Source organism: Littorina saxatilis, linkage group LG2 (genome assembly GCF_037325665.1).
Source record: "Littorina saxatilis isolate snail1 linkage group LG2, US_GU_Lsax_2.0, whole genome shotgun sequence".
Classification (NCBI taxonomy): Eukaryota; Metazoa; Mollusca; class Gastropoda; order Littorinimorpha; family Littorinidae; genus Littorina; species Littorina saxatilis.
Genome location: NC_090246.1, coordinates 74,617,156 through 74,635,739, shown reverse-complemented (window position 1 = coordinate 74,635,739; position 18,584 = coordinate 74,617,156). Strand labels below are relative to the sequence as shown.

The 18,584-nt window shown below is 43.1% G+C and overlaps 1 long non-coding RNA gene across 1 annotated transcript; it reads left to right on the top strand.

The window, feature by feature from the left end:
* Window positions 1–7,144: 7,144 nt before the first annotated feature.
* On the top strand, window positions 7,145–11,896 carry LOC138959713 (uncharacterized). The gene is made up of 3 exons (XR_011453787.1): window positions 7,145–7,343; window positions 11,196–11,318; window positions 11,801–11,896. It is a non-coding gene; the product is annotated as an uncharacterized lncRNA (long non-coding RNA).
* Window positions 11,897–18,584: the final 6,688 nt, after the last annotated feature.

Sequence of the window (18,584 nt, the reverse complement as noted above, 5' to 3'; positions counted from 1 at the left end):
AATCAGAAAATGATGGGGAATAAGATGAACGTAAATTTGGATCGTTTTAACTTTTATAAAAAAATATTTTTTTTACAATTTTCAGATTTTTAATGACCAAAGTCATTAATTAATTTTTAAGCCACCAAGCTGAAATGCAATACCGAAGTCCGGGCTTCGTCGAAGATTACTTGACCAAAATTTCAACCAATTTGGTTGAAAAATGAGAGCGTGACAGTGCCACCTCAACTTTCACGAAAAGCCGGATATGACGTCATAAAAGACATTTATCGAAAAAATGAAAAAAAACGTCGGGGGATTTCATACCCAGGAACTCTCATGTCAAATTTCATAAAGATCGGTCCAGTAGTTTAGTCTGAATCGCTCTACACACACACACACAGACACACAGACACACATACACCACGACCCTCGTCTCGATTCCCCCCTCTACGTTAAAACATTTAGTCAAAACTTGACTAAATGTAAACAAGTCGCGTAAGGCGCAAATACAACATTTAGTCAAGTTACAAGTAGCTGTCGAACTCACAGAATGAAACTGAACGCAATGCCATTTTTCAGCAAGACCGTATACTCGTAGCATCGTCAGTCCACCGCTCATGGCAAAGGCAGTGAAATTGACAAGAAGAGCGGGGTAGTAGTTGCGCTAAGAAGGATAGCACGCTTTTCTGTACCTCTCTTTGTTTTAACTTTCTGAGCGTGTTTTTAATCCAAACATATCATATCTATATGTTTTTGGAATCAGGAACCGACAAGGAATAAGATGAAAGTGTTTTTAAATTGATTTCGACAATTTATTTTTGATAATGATTTTTATATATTTAATTTTCAGAGCTTGTTTTTAATCCAAATATAACATATTTATATGTTTTTGGAATCAAAAAATGATGGAGAATAAGATGAACGTAAATTTGGATCGTTTTATAAATTTTTTTTTTTTTTTACAATTTTCAGATTTTTAATGACCAAAGTCATTAATTAGTTTTTAAGCCACCAAGCTGAAATGCAATACCGAAGTCCGGGCTTCGTCGAAGATTACTTGACCAAAATTTCAACCAATTTGGTTGAAAAATGAGGGCGTGACAGTGCCGCCTCAACTTTCACGAAAAGCCGGATATGACGTCATCAAAGACATTTATAAAAAAAAAATGAAAAAGACGTTCGGGGATTTCATACCCAGAAACTCTCATGTCAAATTTCATAAAGATCGGTCCAGTAGTTTAGTCTGAATCGCTTTACACACACACACACACACACACACACACAGACACACACACAGACACACACACGCACATACACCACGACCCTCGTCTCGATTCCCCCCTCTACGTTAAAACATTTAGTCAAAACTTGACTAAATGTAAAAAGAAAACCGAACCCATATGGTGCCTCGAGTGCATTCATTGGCTCAGCAATAAATCGTTTAAACAAATGGGAACCACCCGTGCATGTTCGCACATGCGCAAGGCATTACTTTTCGTCATAATATCCGGAAAAACCGTTGTGCGTTCGAACGAAAATAAAACGAAAGAGAAACGACATGGGTCCGAAAAAAAAGCTCAAAGCAGATAAAAATCAGCAGGCATTGATGTCCATGTTGCGTTCGCCAGCCACTGTGGCTTCAGCTGAACCAACAACAACGTCAACCGAGAATTTAAACTGAAAAATCTTTTTAAATGCGGTTTTACGAGTCGTGTTTTTTTCCTATTGAAATTGCAATCTCAGGACACTGTGTCCTATTGATTTTCAGTCTTCAGGACAATTGTCCTAAAGGCTGCTAGAAAAATGTACATCACTGCACACACACAAAATAAATTAATGAATAAGAACGATCGAGGGGTGGGAAAACATTAAAAAAAAATACGCGGCTACACACAAATTCTGAAATAATTCAAAAGTTGTCTTTAGCTGTCTTTAGCCGTCTTTATTTGTCTTTAGCTGTCTTTAGCCATCTTTAGCCGTCTTTAGTTGTCTTTAGCTGTCTTTAGTTGTCTTTTCGCCCTTTATAGGTACCCGTCTTATTGGCTCAGAAGACCGACACTCCCATCGCGCGCGCGCGTGTGTGTGTGTGTGTATGTGCGTGTCATATTTGTGTGTGTGTGTGTGTGCGTGTGTGTGTGTGTGTGTGTGTGTGTGTGTGTGTGTGTGTGTGTGTGTGTGTCATGTGTGTCATGTGTGTGTATGTATGTGTGTGTGCGTGTGTGCGAAAAGAGAAAACCACAGGATGAATTGTGGTACTTCGGACGAGTCAGTGTAAAATAAAAGGAGTGACGCCGGACTGCTAATCCGGAAGAGTAAAGTTTTCCACACACCAACTCTGCTTCCTTTCCATGGCCACAGAATCCACACTCAGTATCGCGGCAATTAAAACAAGTCGCGTAAGGCGAAAATACAATATTTAGTCAAGTAGCTGTCGAACTCACAGAATGAAACGCAATGCCATTTTACTCGTAGCATCGTCAAGCCACCGCTCATGGCAAAGGCAGTGCAGTGAAATTGACAAGAAGAGCGGGGTAGTAGTTGCGCTAAGAAGGATAGCACGCTTTTCTGTACCTCTCTTTGTTTTAACTTTCTGAGCGTGTTTTTAATCCAAACATATCATATCTATATATTTTTGGAATCAGGAACCGACAAGGAATAAGATGAAAGTGTTTTTAAATTGATTTCGAAAAAAAAAATTTGATAATAATTTTTATATATTTAATTTTCAGAGCTTGTTTTTAATCCGAATATAACATATTTATATTTTTTTGGAATCAGCAAATGATGGAGAATAAGATAAACGTAAATTTGGATCGTTTTATAAATTTTTTATTTTTTTTTACAATTTTCAGATTTTTAATGACCAAAGTCATTAATTAATTTTTAAGCCACCAAGCTGAAATGCAATACCGAACCCCGGGCTTCGTCGAAGAGTACTTGACCAAAATTTCAACCAATTTGGTTGAAAAATGAGGGCGTGACAGTGCCGCCTCAACTTTCACAAAAAGCCGGATATGACGTCATCAAAGACATTTATCAAAAAAATGAAAAAAACGTTCGGGGATATCATACCCAGGAACTCTCATGTCAAATTTCATAAAGATCGGTCCAGTAGTTTAGTCTGAATCGCTCTACACACACACACACACACACACACAGACACACAGACACACAGACACACACACGCACATACACCACGACCCTCGTTTCGATTCCCCCTCGATGTTAAAATATTTAGTCAAAACTTGACTAAATATAAAAACAAAATTTGTCAACCCTCTTTCTCTCTTGCTAAACCCTTCTTTCTTGTATTTTCTGATCTTCCGTCTCCATTCCAAAGCTTTTGAGTGCTTTATGAGAGAATGATGATGTAATGCCACGACAAAAATGGCCCGCTCTCCGGTACATATTTCGGCCCCCTCAATAAAAAAACGCTGGCGCTGGACCCGAGTACTCTTCAGACTGGCTCGCTCCCCCAGTATGAATTTTTTTGTCTTGTGCACGTGGATTTAAAAAAAAAAAAAATTTTAATTTATTTTACACAATTAAAAAAAATATTAGAGTAAAATAAAACATTAAGAAGTTCATAATATTATAAACAATAGTAAACAAGAATTAAAAAAAAAAAAAAATAGACCACCCATGCCGGGAATCGAACCCGGATCACTTTGGCCATAGGCGGACGTGCTTTAGTCTTGTGCACGTGGATTTAAAAAAAAAAAAAAAAAAAAAAAAAAAAAAATTTATTTCACACAATTAAAAAAATCATTAGAGTAAAATAAAACATTAAAACGTTCATAATAAACAATAGTAAATAAGAATTTTAAAAAAAAATAGACCGCCCATGCCGGGAATCGATCCCCGATCACTTTGGCCATAGGCGGACGTGATTCGCACCAGCTAGCTGGCTGTTCCATTAGCTGCACGGCAGTTGTACTCCCACCGCAAAAACATTATGAAGTTTTAATACGATCAATCGGACCTATTATCAAGTTAGTGTATCAACTTTTGAACGAACTGCGCCCAGTAGTTTCCCAGCAATAAGCTGTTAAGTCGAGACAGACAGACAGACAGACAGACAGACACACACACACACAATTAAAGTCTGTTGGACCTTAGCTTTACTGCGTACTCGGGGATAATATATATATACTCAAGACTGAAATGTTGTTTCCTGGTAAAATTAAGAAGTGAAATTATTTATGGACGAAAAGCATGTCAGTTTCTTGAATGTGAAGAAAATTGGTGGTGAAATGTAATAGATTTCACGTGACCCCCAAAATCGATTTATTCGAAAACGTGTACCGAGTGGTTACGTCCCTGGAGTAAGAAGGGAAACATTTTAGGATGAATCAATATTTCTAAGTTAAATAAATTTGGCCCCATGAATGTAAGGTACACAAGGTCGCTCATCAGTACTATCGAAGGGTGGTTTTTTGGTCAGTGTACAGGGGCGGATCAGTTCATTTTATGGGGGGGGGGGGGTCCAAAAGTATATTGTGAAGATATGGGTGTGAAGGCGCGAAGCGCCGAACCGACGGTGCGAAGCGCCTAGCTTGCTAGGGGGGTCCGGAAAATGTTGAAAAAAAGGATGCAAAATGGTGCAATCTGGTGCATTCTGAGGATGATCATTACCAGTTTCAGGCAGCAGATTTTGTCACTGATTAATGATACCCCAAAAATTGAAACTCAACCCAAAAAAACACACAAAATTGTTTTTATTTTTTGGCTGGGGGGGGTCCGGAAACCCCAGACCCCCCCTCGTCCGCCCCTGGTGTAGAGTTTATACTAGATCAACGAGGCCGAGAATCGAAATATCACCACGGCGAAAGATGAAAACGTCACACCCGGCAACGGAGTCAATGATTCAAGTTCCCAGTAAATCAATGCATGACACGTGACACATGATATCATGGAGACATTCAACACTTTTCTCAGCCCCCCCCCCTCCCCCCCTCCCCCACATACCCACTAGTATGTATTAGAAAGGGAACAAGTGATGTTTTATCCGCAATTTCGTTAACACATTGTGAGAACTTTGTTCAGTAAATGTCACTGTTTCAATTAGTCATCCGTGTGATATTTTCAGTGAAAGGGGCCGGGGTGAGTTTATTTTTTAGCTGCACTGAAATCGTAAATGTTCTTTTAGCAGCCATGACGAAAAATGTTTGTAAATTCCAATTAACAGGATTCAACATGATTTTTTCTGTTTTTTATTATTTTTTTATTACCAAAATGGGAAACATCTTGAACAACTCCTGAATTACGATCAATGACACAGTAGCCTGCATTTTGTAGCATGCAAGAAAGGAGGGCCACGCAAGGCGTGGCAGCTGACTTGGCAGTCTTTTACCACTGTGACAATAATGACAAACAAACAAAATATGACTTCAGGCAGTATGGTATCGGTTGAAACGGCCAGGCCTGTTAACAAAGTATTTCTGTTAGTTTCAAAACTGTTATTTCTGCTTTATATAAAAGATAAACGAAATTAGAAACAAGTATGAAATTAATGTAAAACATTGAGACCATGGTCAGTCACTGTCGAGTCATGTGGAATTTGTATTTTAATTTATTAATTCGCCTGTGCATATTGGCCAGAAGAAAACAAAATATGAAAAGAGCAACTTGTTTAATAAAACCTGAAAACAAGATTTCATTAATCCTGAAGTCATCTCCAAACGGAAAAATACCTTAGAGTGACATTTGTTACATGAAATTTGACGTTCACATAAAGAAAAGTGCAATTCAGTAATAAGGCAGTTAAAATGCTTCGTATTATAAGAAAGAGTTTTCATTATTTGGACAAATATTCTTTATTGAAACTGATTGTATGAATCATTAGTTAGACCACATTTAGAATACAGAAATTTGGTACGGTCCCCGTCTTTGAAACTTTGTATTTTGGACTTTCCAACCCAGAAATTTGGAAGGCTTAGAGGTGATTTAATTCATGTTTAACGGCACAGTCAGCCTCCCGTAAACCATCACAGACACTGTCAGGATTTTACACACAGTATAAACACCCTTGGAGCTGCCCAGAACCGGGTGCGTTGGCGAGGAGTTGTTGCGGCCCTATGCTCCACAGCGGGAGTCTACAGGAATAAGTCAAGTAAGTCAATAAACACCCTTTCATTTAAACACTCACAAGAGCGAGCAATTTTCAAAGAATTTATTTTTGCGTGGTTTATCATCTTACCCCTGAGCCATCGTGAACCCGTTTGATCCAGTTTGTGATTTCAATGCGACTCGCTGTAAGCCTCTGCAATATTGTGTACCTCTTAATCTAAAACGCAACAAACGGCTGCAAGTCACTCGAACTAGAGCCGGGTGGCGGTTGACCGTTCAGAGGAACTGGCGCTATGCAGAACCGTCGTCTGCTACGAGAAAGACGTCAGTTTTGCGTGACACGTTTCCGGGCTTTTCTTTTTTCAAACTTTTAAAACTTTGAATTGTACTGATCTTGTCTTGATGAAAAAAAAGAATTCTTTTATGATTAATTTACGAACGTTTGTGTAACAAGCTGTCAATTCATTATTTAGATTTTAAAAGTAAGGTCCAGGATAGTCCGTTCGGATAGTCGGATAGTCCACGAAAATAAATTCTTTGAAAATAGTGTCTTACTCTCGACAGAAAGCAGCCAGGATGTTCCCGTTCTTTGAGCGTTCAAATGGAAGTATGCTTGCACTGTATGTGGAGGCTCGGGGAGCTCAGTGATGGTTTACGGGAGGCTTACTGAGCCTTTAAGATTGTAAAAAAAAAAGTACTAAAAATTAGAAAATGCCAAAAATGTTCAGTTTTACTGAATATGACATTTATAAAAAATTTTTATTGAGCACAGCAAAATCAATTTGAGGAAAACAATAATATTTACAGAACTGCTCGTTTTTGGAATGCCATCCCTCCAACTGTTAAGATATCACTCAATATTAACTCTGTCAAAATTCGGCTATTACAAATTTAAAATTGAAATTCGAATTTGATGAATAAATTGAATGTAAATGAAATACCCTGAGTAATTTAAGTGGAACCCACCCCCCCCCCCCCCCCCCCCCCCCCAAAAAAAAAAAAAAAAAAAAAAATATATATATATATATATATATATACAACAACAAAAAAGAGGAAAAAAAGAAAGAAGATATTGATGGTACGATTTATGGGTTTCACAGCCTACTGCATTTTTCCCCACAAACTATATCGCTTATTTCGGTAGATTTTGCACGATTTCGGTAAATTGTCTTTTTAAGGGTCATTTCCTGTCTGTTTTGGAGGGAAGCTTGGCATTCATTGCATTGTTAGTCGGTATACTTTAAACAGCTGGTAAACGAGCTTTATTGTACCACTGACCGGGCATGGATGAGGTATGTAATATCGCATTTTCATATTTTAGCTTTGAAGTTGAAAAATAGTTCAGTGCGCGTGTGCAGCGCTTGGGATGGTTGTGTCTGGGACTGGAATTTCACACAAGCGTTCAGACAAAGTAACGAACTGCAGGCCTAGCCACAGACTAGATCATAGGACGACAGCCTTTGTAAAACATCGCAGTGGCTATTATACACTCCGAATGTACACATATTTCCGTCACTGAGGCAGAAATAGGCCTTGTAATACTAACAGTAACAAGGCGTTCATTGGGTGTTGGTGTTAGTTACTGATTTAGAAGAGTTACTCAGTTGGGTTTAAAACAAGAGAAAGTAACTCAGACTTACTCAGTCAGAAAGCGTTCAAAATGTAGACCAGGCATGAGCAAGTTCCAAAATTTTCACTCGCCTTGTGGGCTAGTGAATTTCAAAATTGACTAGCCCACAAAAATATTCATTCGCCCACAAAAATGAGTTACCAAAGAACAAAATGATTTTTTTTTTGGCAGCAAAGTTTAATTCAAACCATATTAAATGTAAGTTAAGGAATTACATAAGGCCTACAAAAAAATAGGTGTGGTTACGGTAACCCGACCTACCCTATTTTTAGGGGCCGACCCTATAACTTTTTATTACATTTGTAAAAAAACCAAATAAAACACAAGAAAACGAGTGCAGAAAACGCAATGAAAGCGAAAGCACTCGAGTCATCATGCAGACGACAGACGATGCAAGGGTAATAACTCTTTCTTCTAAAAAGGCCCAACAGACGCTTGTCATGACAAAAATGGCGGCATCTTCGGTTGCGAGTGCTACACGCTTGGTTGCTCTGCTATTTAGAAAAAAAAGTTAATAAAAAAAAGTGATTGCCTACCTTCCTACCCTATTTTATTTTGGCTATGTTACCTTAACCACACCTATTTTTTTTTTTTTGGCCTAAGGAGAACTCAAAAATTACAAAATTACATTGACATAGTTATACCTTTCATTTGGGAATAAAGTTGCTCCGATCAGCTACACATCCGTTAACACTAGTACAAAATGTTTAACAAAATAACAATCAAACAAGACATTTCTTTCACGAATGATGTGTGAACGTGACTGTTAACTGAAGTTGCATTTCTTATCTGTTGGGGGAAGGAGTTCCAGAGAAATGTTCCCGAGAAGGCTAAGCTCGATTTGTAGAGGTCTATGTGAGGTATAGGAGGGATGATTTTTTGGGACCCATATCTTTTTGTGGCATGTTTGAAATGTGATTGCAAATATTTAGGACAGTCGTCATTTAGAGAGAGAGAGGGGTAAGTGCAAAATGGTTCAGAATAAGCTATAATATTAATAGCGAAGCGCGCAATAACCATTAGAGCCGAACTAAGAGACACATTAAACATTTCAAGAAAAAATGACATAACTGCTGTTCAAAAGTTCAATGTCGAATACGGAAAATATACACCCACACACACACACACACACACAAGAAGGCCATCATGCCATTAAGCTATGTTAATAACCCTTTCCAAAAGTTTCGGATCAGCACTGACAGACACGCGGTTCAATAGTATGGTACACAAACCACAAAGTGGTTGGGAACCCAGGTTGACGCAGGTTTGTCTTTCCCCAGACAAGACGTCCACATGATAGTCGGCAAGCTTTCCTGGGAAGTGTTGATCTCACTTTGTCGACAGATGCGAGGCTGCACAACTCTATGGAGGTCCTTTCTTACATTGAAACCTCCATACTGTTGGTACACAGACTGGACAGGCACACCCAGTACACTACTCAAACCATGGATTCCCCACATACTCATGTAGGATCCTGGGCATCAGCAGTTCATCACCTCATTCTGAAAAAGGTTGTTCATGTCTTCTTCCGTCACGTTGATGGAAAATACATGGCCTGAGTATGACATGTTTACAAGTCTTCACCAAATTCTGAAGATCCATGCAAGGAAATCATGAGAAAAATACAGGTCTGAATTCTGAACCATCTCAAAAATGATTCTTAAAAATAAAAAGTTAAACAAATCTTTGGAGCAAACATTTAATATAGCCAGGTAAAAACGTCCCGTGGGCTGAATTTTTGTTTCAATATAGCCGACTTCAATGTAGCCAACATTTTTTAACAAAGAAAAAGTAGAGCTTCAGCCGGGACCTGAAAAATTCTTCAATATAGCCGGGATTTCAATATAGCCTACTTCAATATAGCCGGGTTTCACTGTATTACTTCTCGCTGAAATTTTAGGACAAGAGCTTTTTAGGTTCCTGAGGCATTCATAAAAGCTCATTAAAAAATTTCAACTAGTTTAAGAGATATTTGCAATTAAACACCCTTCTGGGTCCACACAGACCCACGACCACCAGCGTAGATTAATCTTAGCTCTCATTTATTTTATTTTGCTATATTATTCTTTATTCCAAAGCATTTCAGTGATCGAACTAAGATTGCAACAGGAAAGCTCATGAGTCATTGATTCGGTATTGATCACTGAATTTGTTCGCGAACCACCAGTTAACAACAGTACATAAATTATTAACATGGGAAGAAACACACAAAAAATAACAAATTTGTTTCAGTTATGGCAGAACATATTAGTCTGCTTCGCATCGAGTTACTTCGACAGAATCTCTGACACCTGCTAACCACATTTTTCGCAACGGTTAGTCGCTTAACAGTGATCGCGCTGTTCCCGAAATACAAGTCTTTCTGAGTCTTAAACTGATCTCCATTCTTTTTTAAAAAAAGCAAAGATTGATGTTCTTTTATCTGAATCTTAGAAGAAAATCTCAATGAATGACTCATCAGACATCGGGCCAAAAAAAAGAAAGGTTACTTGTGGAGAGTGCCCGTCCCTAAGCCTGGGGGCTCCGTGACGGACTCTTCGGTTCTCCAGCCATGGCCTTTAAACATAAACACACAGTATACACACTCACACAAACACACAAAAGGTTTGAGGGGGGGGGGGGGGGGGGTGGGCGCTAAAAGTGAAAGCTGGCGAACATATTTGCAAAATTCCTTAGTTCCTTGTCCGGGTAAGCAGTTCAATTTGAAAACTACTGATTATTTATAAGGTACAATAAATCCAAATTAAGGAAAAACAAAAAGTAGACTGAGAGAGAAGAGTTGCAGACGATGATGAAAGCTGGCGAACATATTTGCAAAATTCCTTAGTTCCTTGTCCGGGTAAGCAGTTCAATTTGAAAACTACTGATTATTTATAAGGTACAATAAATCCAAATTAAGGAAAAACAAAAAGTAGACTGAGAGAGAAGAGTTGCAGACGATGATGTTATGGCAGAACATATTAGTATTAGACATTCTTGTGCTGTGCTCTGTGAGAGGTGTTTTCTTTGTGCTTAATATTATTTTGTTTTGACCTAGCTATTGATGTGTACATTGTTGTTAAACCGTTGTTTGTTGTATGTTTACCAGGGTTTGCTAGTGTGTGATAGGGTTCGTGTCCGTCTGAAGATGTTAGTTTCTTTGTTAGTCCTGTGTTGACAACTCTTCGACAAGCGCTTAGAACTGTACCCACGGAATACGCGCTATATAAGCTTCATATTGATTGATTGATTGATGTGTATGACTACAATGTTGGCCACATAAAATGTCCTATTAAAATTCGTGATGCTGGTCAAAAGACTCAAATATCCTATTAATGTTGATGAGGTCAGGACATTTGTCCGATTCACCAAACTTTGTACTGGTAGCAACATCCCTGGCTGTAAGTTAGGGATGTTTGCATTGCAAGTAAGATGATTACAATTTCCATGCAAGTAAAATAGTTAAAATTTCCATTCCACAGTTGCTTGCCTTTATAACCACTCTCTTTTATTCTAAATTTATTTCCTCCACCAGAAGAGCGAATCTCTGCAGTGTCAGTTCTGCGGACGTGGCTCTGAGGCAGAACATTTGTCAGGACAGCTGCATGCAGAAGATGCAGATTCTGGAAAGCTGATTTCTGCACATCACCGGTGTATGGTAGGTTTGCGCTGAAATAAATTGAAGACACTCCTCAGTCCGACTCAAAATTAGATTTTTTTCTTTAAGAAAATTCACATCTTGTAGAATTTGACTTGCAAATGAAAAAAGGTTTATGCTCTGCAGAGTGATACAGCCAATCGTTTTCTCGGATTCTCCGTTTTACTCTTTGTATAGTTTAGGATTACTAGATTTTGTTTGTTCAACTTCAAGTTGAACGAGCAGTTGCACCATAGCACAATGATAATCTAAAAGTAAAAGCGTTCTAAGCTCTCACTCTCAGAAAAGCTGTGAATGTCCTGATGATATCTATTAAGTATTATCAGCTATTGAGCTAAGTCCCTGAATTATATTTATAATGATTCTTCATTACTGGAATTGGTTTATCATTAATCATTTAATGTAATGTTCTGTGTTTGTTTGCAGTGAGAGCTATATATATATATTGAGCGACTTAGTGTTGACACGTTTTCCTGTTTCAGCAATATGCGTCAGGACTTGTCCAATACAAGAGTGATGAGTTTGGCGGCTTTGACATCAACGAAGTGGAGAAAGAGATCAAACGTGGGAGCAAATTGGTAATAATGATCTTATCTTATTTTTATTTCGTTTTTAGAGCTTACTTAATTAACTTCCTGAATTAATTCTGTGGCACTGGAGGTGTCAGGAATGCTTGGAAACAATATTTAACATACTGTTAAAGTGTGATGCCATACTTCATCTGAGAAATTTACTCATTTTGACTTCAAGTTATGCAAGATCATACATGGTAACACAATATTTTTTACACAGGAGTGCCACTTCTGAAAAAAGATCTATGTAGTGCTACAGGTATCTTAGATTCACAAAGCCATGAATCGAGATGATTGCTCTGCACAGACAATTGCTCATCATCATTTTGTGTTAGTACAGTGAAACCCCACTTTGAGACTCCTCAAGACCTTGCTTTTAGTTACAACTTTTATGTTCAAAACCTCTGTAAATTTACCCCTAATATAAGACTCCTTCCGTTTTGCTTTCCTCAAATCTGTGGTCTTAAAAGGGGGGTTCAACTATAATTAAATTACATATCTTACCCAACTCACATATAGCAATTAACCCATAGTTCAGTGCTGATATCGCTGTACGCGTCCCCTTAGCAACAAGGAAGACGCCTCTAAAAAAGAGTGACCGAGACCCGTAAGGGTATCCAAGTCAGCCCGTAAGGGAGGCTGCCTTCCATATGCGCGCGCATATGCCGCCATCTTGTCATTCTACTCTCAGCGCTCAGTGGAGCTGGTCGTGTTTGGTACGCTCCGGCTGTGTTTCAGCCTACTTGCTTGGTCTTCCAGACCTGGTTTGTGTTCCCCTTGGTGTCTTCTTGTCTCCGGACTTCGCATTTGCTGTTGAGGTGAGATCTTTCCATTTTTTACCTGAATTTTGGCGGCATTGTTGGCTTGTTTTCGGACTTACAAAATTTTTTCCAAATTTGTTTGTGAGTTGTTTTCATCATGGCCGACAATGCGGACGGGAAGAGGTCAACATCTAAACATGTAGCTGCTTCGCCCTCTCCTGTTAAGAAAAGTTCTAGAAGTTCTAGAAGTTCTAAAACGCACGGCGATACGCCCGTGTCTCTTTCGGGTTCAGAATCCAAAAAATGTAGTGATGTTGTTGTTGGCGTGCCCGGAGTTTCCGGTTCGTCTGCTAAACCTACGGAGAAGCCCTTGCTCGGGGTTAAGCATGTTGTAGGGGATGTCTCGCCTGTAGGTTCTGGGCTTGCATCTGCGGATTTTGCTTCTTTGCTTTTGACATTAAGCTCTCAGGTTTCGGCCTTAGCGGCTGAAGTTTCGTCAACTAAGGCGGAGATACGTGCGCTGCCGGCAGGTGTCGGGGGTACGTCGTCGCTGGCCAGTGTGCGTTTGCCTCCCTCTGCTACTGTTACGAGGGCGGACGTGCATGCGTCTCAGGATGGGATCTCTCAGGCTCCCGTGGGGTCTCCGGCCGGTGTCCGTTCTTCTTCACAAGGTATGTGCACTCCACGTGAGCGTTGTCTTGAGGGAGTAGCCTCGGGTCTAATCCCAGGTGAAAGTTCTGAAACATCGGCTGATATCCACCGCTTAGTCGGGGTGTCAGTGGGTGCTAAGGGCCCTGACAAGCGAACAGATGTTCCTATTCTTCCCGACTGTGGTCAGGTTGAAGGGCATCTGCTTCCGCCCAGGGGGCAGGAAGTTGGTGGTAGTATGGCTGGCTCTGGACTCGACTCTGTTAGTCAGTACGGGGACCAGCCTCCGGAGTGCATGGAAGGGCACGAAGGCTACCTGGATGACGGTGCCGCCTCTCAGGCTGAAGGTGCTGGATTCTTTTTGCCACGGCAGCTGTCAGATGCGGTGGCTCTGGCGGCTGGAGTGGCTTCGAAATATCTCGAGGAGGAGGTGGCGGTGAACAAATCTCAGTTTGTCCATCCTCCTTCTGCCTTAGGGGATTTCAGGAGTGCTAAGGAACCGAAAAGTTCGTTCCGATTCCGGGAGTCCCCCTCTGTGGCGGTCGAGATGTCGAAGGTTTTTGCGAAAGGTCGAGCTATGTCCGATGCCTTTCCGCTGTTGTCACAGCATGGGGAGGCGCCGGAGGTGGTGGGCCCCTGGTTGGCTAAAGCGGGTCAACACGTTCCTTGTTCTGCGCTCTCAAAGAGCTCTAAACTGTCGGTTCGTCCAGTCGCTCTACTTGACTCTTTTGCTTTGCCGAGATCAGTTCTACCGGTGACTCCGGAACTGCTTTCTCTGCGGGAGGACGGGTATGCCAGGGATAGAACAGTCCCTTACACGGAGTCTGCTCTTCAGGCTTTGGAGGAGACGGGTAGATCTCTGCTCGAGTTGGGTTCCGTCTCTAGTTCTCTCCAACGCTCTTTGTCTAGGTCTATCGCTTCATCGTTAGACCCGTTTGAGTTCCGTTACGACGCCTCCCAGGAGGATGTGACAACTCTGTTGGCGACGCTTGCCAGGGTCTCTCAGGAACAATTGAGCTTGTCAGCCAGGCTTTACGGGCATGCTGTGCATTCCCGCAGAACTGCCTTTTTGGCGGGTTCAAAGATCCGAGACAGGGGTACCATTGACAGACTTAAGGTATCTCCTTTTACGGAAGGGTCGCTGCTGGGTACTTCCTCTTTGGACGCTTTGCAGAAGGAAACCCAGGACGCTAGGGATCTGGCTATTGCAAGGATTGCTCACCACGGCTTTCAGAAGGTTCAGAGCAAGCCTACCTCTCAGAGTAAGGCTCAGCCTTCTTCGTCTGGGGGGGGCAAGATGCAAAATCAGTCCACCTCTTTTCGGGGTAGGGGGCGAGGCGCGCCTTACCAGAAGAGAGGCTCCTTTGGGGGTTCTCGGGGGTCGGGGCACAAGCCTCACCCCCAATGAGGGTCTCCCGAGCCACTATTCCCAGTAACCCCCGCCTTGGTGGCGGCGGGTGGCCCCTCCAGGGCCTTGGCCGCCTGGACACGCCTGGTGTCCAGCCGGTGGATTTTGGGAATAGTGCGTTCGGGATTCCGTCTCCTCTGGGCAGAGGGGAAGGCACCTCTGTCCAGGATACCTCCGCCTTTCAGATATCCCGTGGACCCGGAAGCCAAGTCAGCCGTTCATGCGGAGGTGGCTTCCCTACTCCTGAAGGGTGCGATAGAGGAAGTTCGAGATCGAGAGTCCCTCGGCTTTTACGGCAGGCTGTTCGTGGTGCCCAAAGCCTCAGGGGCTTGGAGGCCTGTTTTGGACCTGTCCACCCTGAACAAATACCTACGGGTAGTCAAGTTTGTCATGGAGACTCCACTCTCTGTAAGGGAAGCTCTGCGTCCGGGAGATTGGGCCACGTCGGTGGATCTCACCGACGCATATTTCCATGTGCTCATGCATGTTCAAGACAGGAAATGGCTGCGCTTTCTGTGGGGCGAGAAAGTGTTTCAATTTCGGGCACTCCCCTTCGGGCTTTCCCTGGCCCCCTGGATCTTCACGCTGGTCGTTCGCCAGCTTTGCTCCCTTGTCAGACAAGAGGGGGTACGCCTACGGGCGTATTTAGACGATTGGTTGAATCTGCATCAGGACCAGTACATGTGCAGAACTCAGACTGCGAGGGTTCTCGACCTGGCGGCTCAGCTGGGCTTTACAGTCAATCTAGGGAAGTCAGAGTTAGAACCATCCCAGCGCTTCACTTACCTGGGCATGGATTTCGATACGGTGGAGTGGTTAGTCCGTCCCTCTCAAAAGAGGGTGGACAAGCTTCAGAACTTGGTTCGCTTGTTGATAGGAAAGAGTGTGTCCACGGCCCGGGAGTTGTCCTCCCTACTGGGGCAGATGGAATCGATGGCTCCCCTTGTGCCTCTAGGCAGGGTCCACAAGAGGCCGTTTCAGGCGGCTTTGAGGAGGCAGTGGGACCAAGCCTCTCAGGGCTGGAATGTTCGCATAGGACTGGGGAGTTGGTTCAGCAACACTACAAGTGTTTGGCTGCTCCCCTGGGTCTCTCAGGGTGTTCCGATCGTTCCTCCGGCGCCGGAGAACATTCTTGTTACAGATGCATCCATGACAGGCTGGGGTGCTCATCTGGCCGATCAGACAGCCTCCGGTCTGTGGGATCTCTCCCTAGCTCCTCAGCACATAAACGTGCTGGAGCTGGAGGCTGTGTCTCTGGGTTTACAGGCTTTCCTGCCGCTTCTGGGGGGCAGTCATGTTCAAGTCCACACGGACAATACGACTGTGGCCGCTTACATAAATCGGCAGGGGGGCACACGCTCGCAGAAGCTGTCGGAGAGCGCTTGCCGTCTGTTGGTTTGGTGCAGCTCGCACAACATACTTCTCTCAGCGAAGTACCTGAAGGGCACGCTCAATGTTTTGGCGGATGCCCTCAGTCGGGGGGACAAGGTTCTGCATTCAGAATGGACCCTCTCCCACCAGGCGTTGGACCGTCTTTGGGTTCAAGTAGACAAGCCTTGCATAGATCTGTTTGCAACGAGATTCTCCACCAGGCTTCCCCTTTTCGTCTCACCGTTCCCGGACCCTCTGGCGTGGGCGGTGAACGCGTTGGATCTGGATTGGTCAAATCTGCAGGCTTACGCTTTTCCTCCGTTTTGCCTGCTAGGGAAGGTGGTAAGGAAAGTGGATCTGGAAAAACCAGCGCTGGTGCTGGTTGCTCCTCTTTGGCCCAGCCAGCACTGGTATCCGGACCTTCTGCGGCTGGCAGTGCGCCCACCCATTCCTCTAGGCGTTCGAAGGGGCGACCTGTTACAGCCCAGGTCAGGGGTCCCGCACGAGAATCCGCAAGCGTTGCAGCTTCACGGCTGGATTCTGTCAGAATCGCTCTGCGTCGTGCCGGGGCCTCGGCCACAACTCTGAAACTGGTACAGAAAGCACACAGAGACTCAACTAGCTCCGTGTACTCTTCTCATTGGGCTGCATGGGCCAAGTGGTGCTCTGAGTATAAGGTTCAACATCTTTCCCCAAGGTCCATGGAGGTAGCCAACCACCTCTCTTGGTTGGCTAGTAGGGGGGTCTCTCCTTCGTCACTGCGAGTTAGAAGGTCTGCGATTTCTTCCACTCTTAGACAGCTCGGTCGCAAGATCAATCTTGACGGTGTCATTTCAAGCGTGCTTAAGGGAGCTGCCCTTGACGCAGCGCTCTCAAGATCACAGCTCCCTGCCTGGGATCTGTTTGTGGTTCTCCGTTTCCTTGCATCGGAGGACTTTGAGCCTCTCCGGTTGGCTAGTTTACCTAATTTGACGAGAAAAACTCTGTTTTTGGTCTTGCTTGCCACGGCTAGGAGGGGTAGCGAGGTGCACGCACTTTCTGGTCTCGCTAAAGATATTTCCCTGGAGAGGGATGGCTCCTACTCTGAGATTTACGTCTAATTTTCTCGCTAAAAATCAAAAGCCCGGTCAGGCTTCGCCTTGCATTCGTATTCCACCCTTGAGCGATATACTCGCTCCTGGAGACCCCGATCTGTCAAATTGTCCTGTCAGGGCGTTAAGCAGCTACCTGTCTAGGTCTTCGCCGATTCGCTCGGAAACTCAGAAATTATTGTTTATATCCCTCAACACTGTGCGGGCGAAGGATATCTCGAAGGTCACCTTGACTAAATGGGTTTCACTGACCATTAAGCAAGCGTATGGATGGTGGCAACGCCAGTCTGGCGAGGTCAGGGCGGTGCTTCCTCTTACGTCAGCCAGGACGCACGAAGCGAGGGCTTGGGCGTCTTCTGTGGCCGTGCTTCGCTCAGGGCGCCTATCAGAGGTCCTGGCGGCGGCTTATTGGAAATCTGAGGACGTGTTCATCAATTTTTATTTGAGAGACATTGAGGCAAGGCGGCAAGATGGCAGTGCGGCTTTGCCTGCTCTCGTGGCTGCAGGGCAGGTCCTGCGGTCTTAAGTTGGTAAGTACCCTCCTCCTATAGTAGCAATCTGCTATATGTGAGTTGGGTAAGATATGTAATTTAATTAAAAATTTTAATAATAAATTTTCATTTGATTAATATACTTACCCAACTCACATCGTTTATTCCCTCCCGCCTCCCCGCTGTGGGGGGTATGGGGGTCTAAAAAAGTAGTGGGTTGGGCTTCGTGTAGAATGACAAGATGGCGGCATATGCGCGCGCATATGGAAGGCAGCCTCCCTTACGGGCTGACTTGGATACCCTTACGGGTCTCGGTCACTCTTTTTTAGAGGCGTCTTCCTTGTTGCTAAGGGGACGCGTACAGCGATATCAGCACTGAACTATGGGTTAATTGCTATATGTGAGTTGGGTAAGTATATTAATCAAATGAAAATTTATTATTAAAATTTTTAATTTAAATGCATGATAACAACTTATTTATGTCAAATGTGGTATGTTTGACTAACAAAAGTCTCTGTTGGCCCCCCCCCCCCCCCCCAAAAAAAAAATGAGGGTACCTGCTGTGTTGCTGAATCAAAGTTTGCTCCCTTGCAGTGATTATATTGTTTTTGACTTGCAGAGCTGTCACATTTGCAAAGCCTCCAAAGGAAAAAAGTGCAAGGGTGCATGCTGTGGCTGTGCAGTGAAGGCCTGTCGTAAGACCTTCCACTTCACCTGCGCGCAGGAGGACCCTGAGTCGATCACCAAGAGACTCGTGGTCACAAGAAACAGGAACAACGACAAAGAAAAATTTGTTCTCTACAGGCAAGTCTTTGGATAGTCGCTGCTAAGGCAAAAAAAAAAAAAAATGTTGGTTTAGGGTAACATGACCAACAAAGATAGGGTCGGTAGGTCGTTTTTTTGTTTATATTAAAAAAAAAAAAA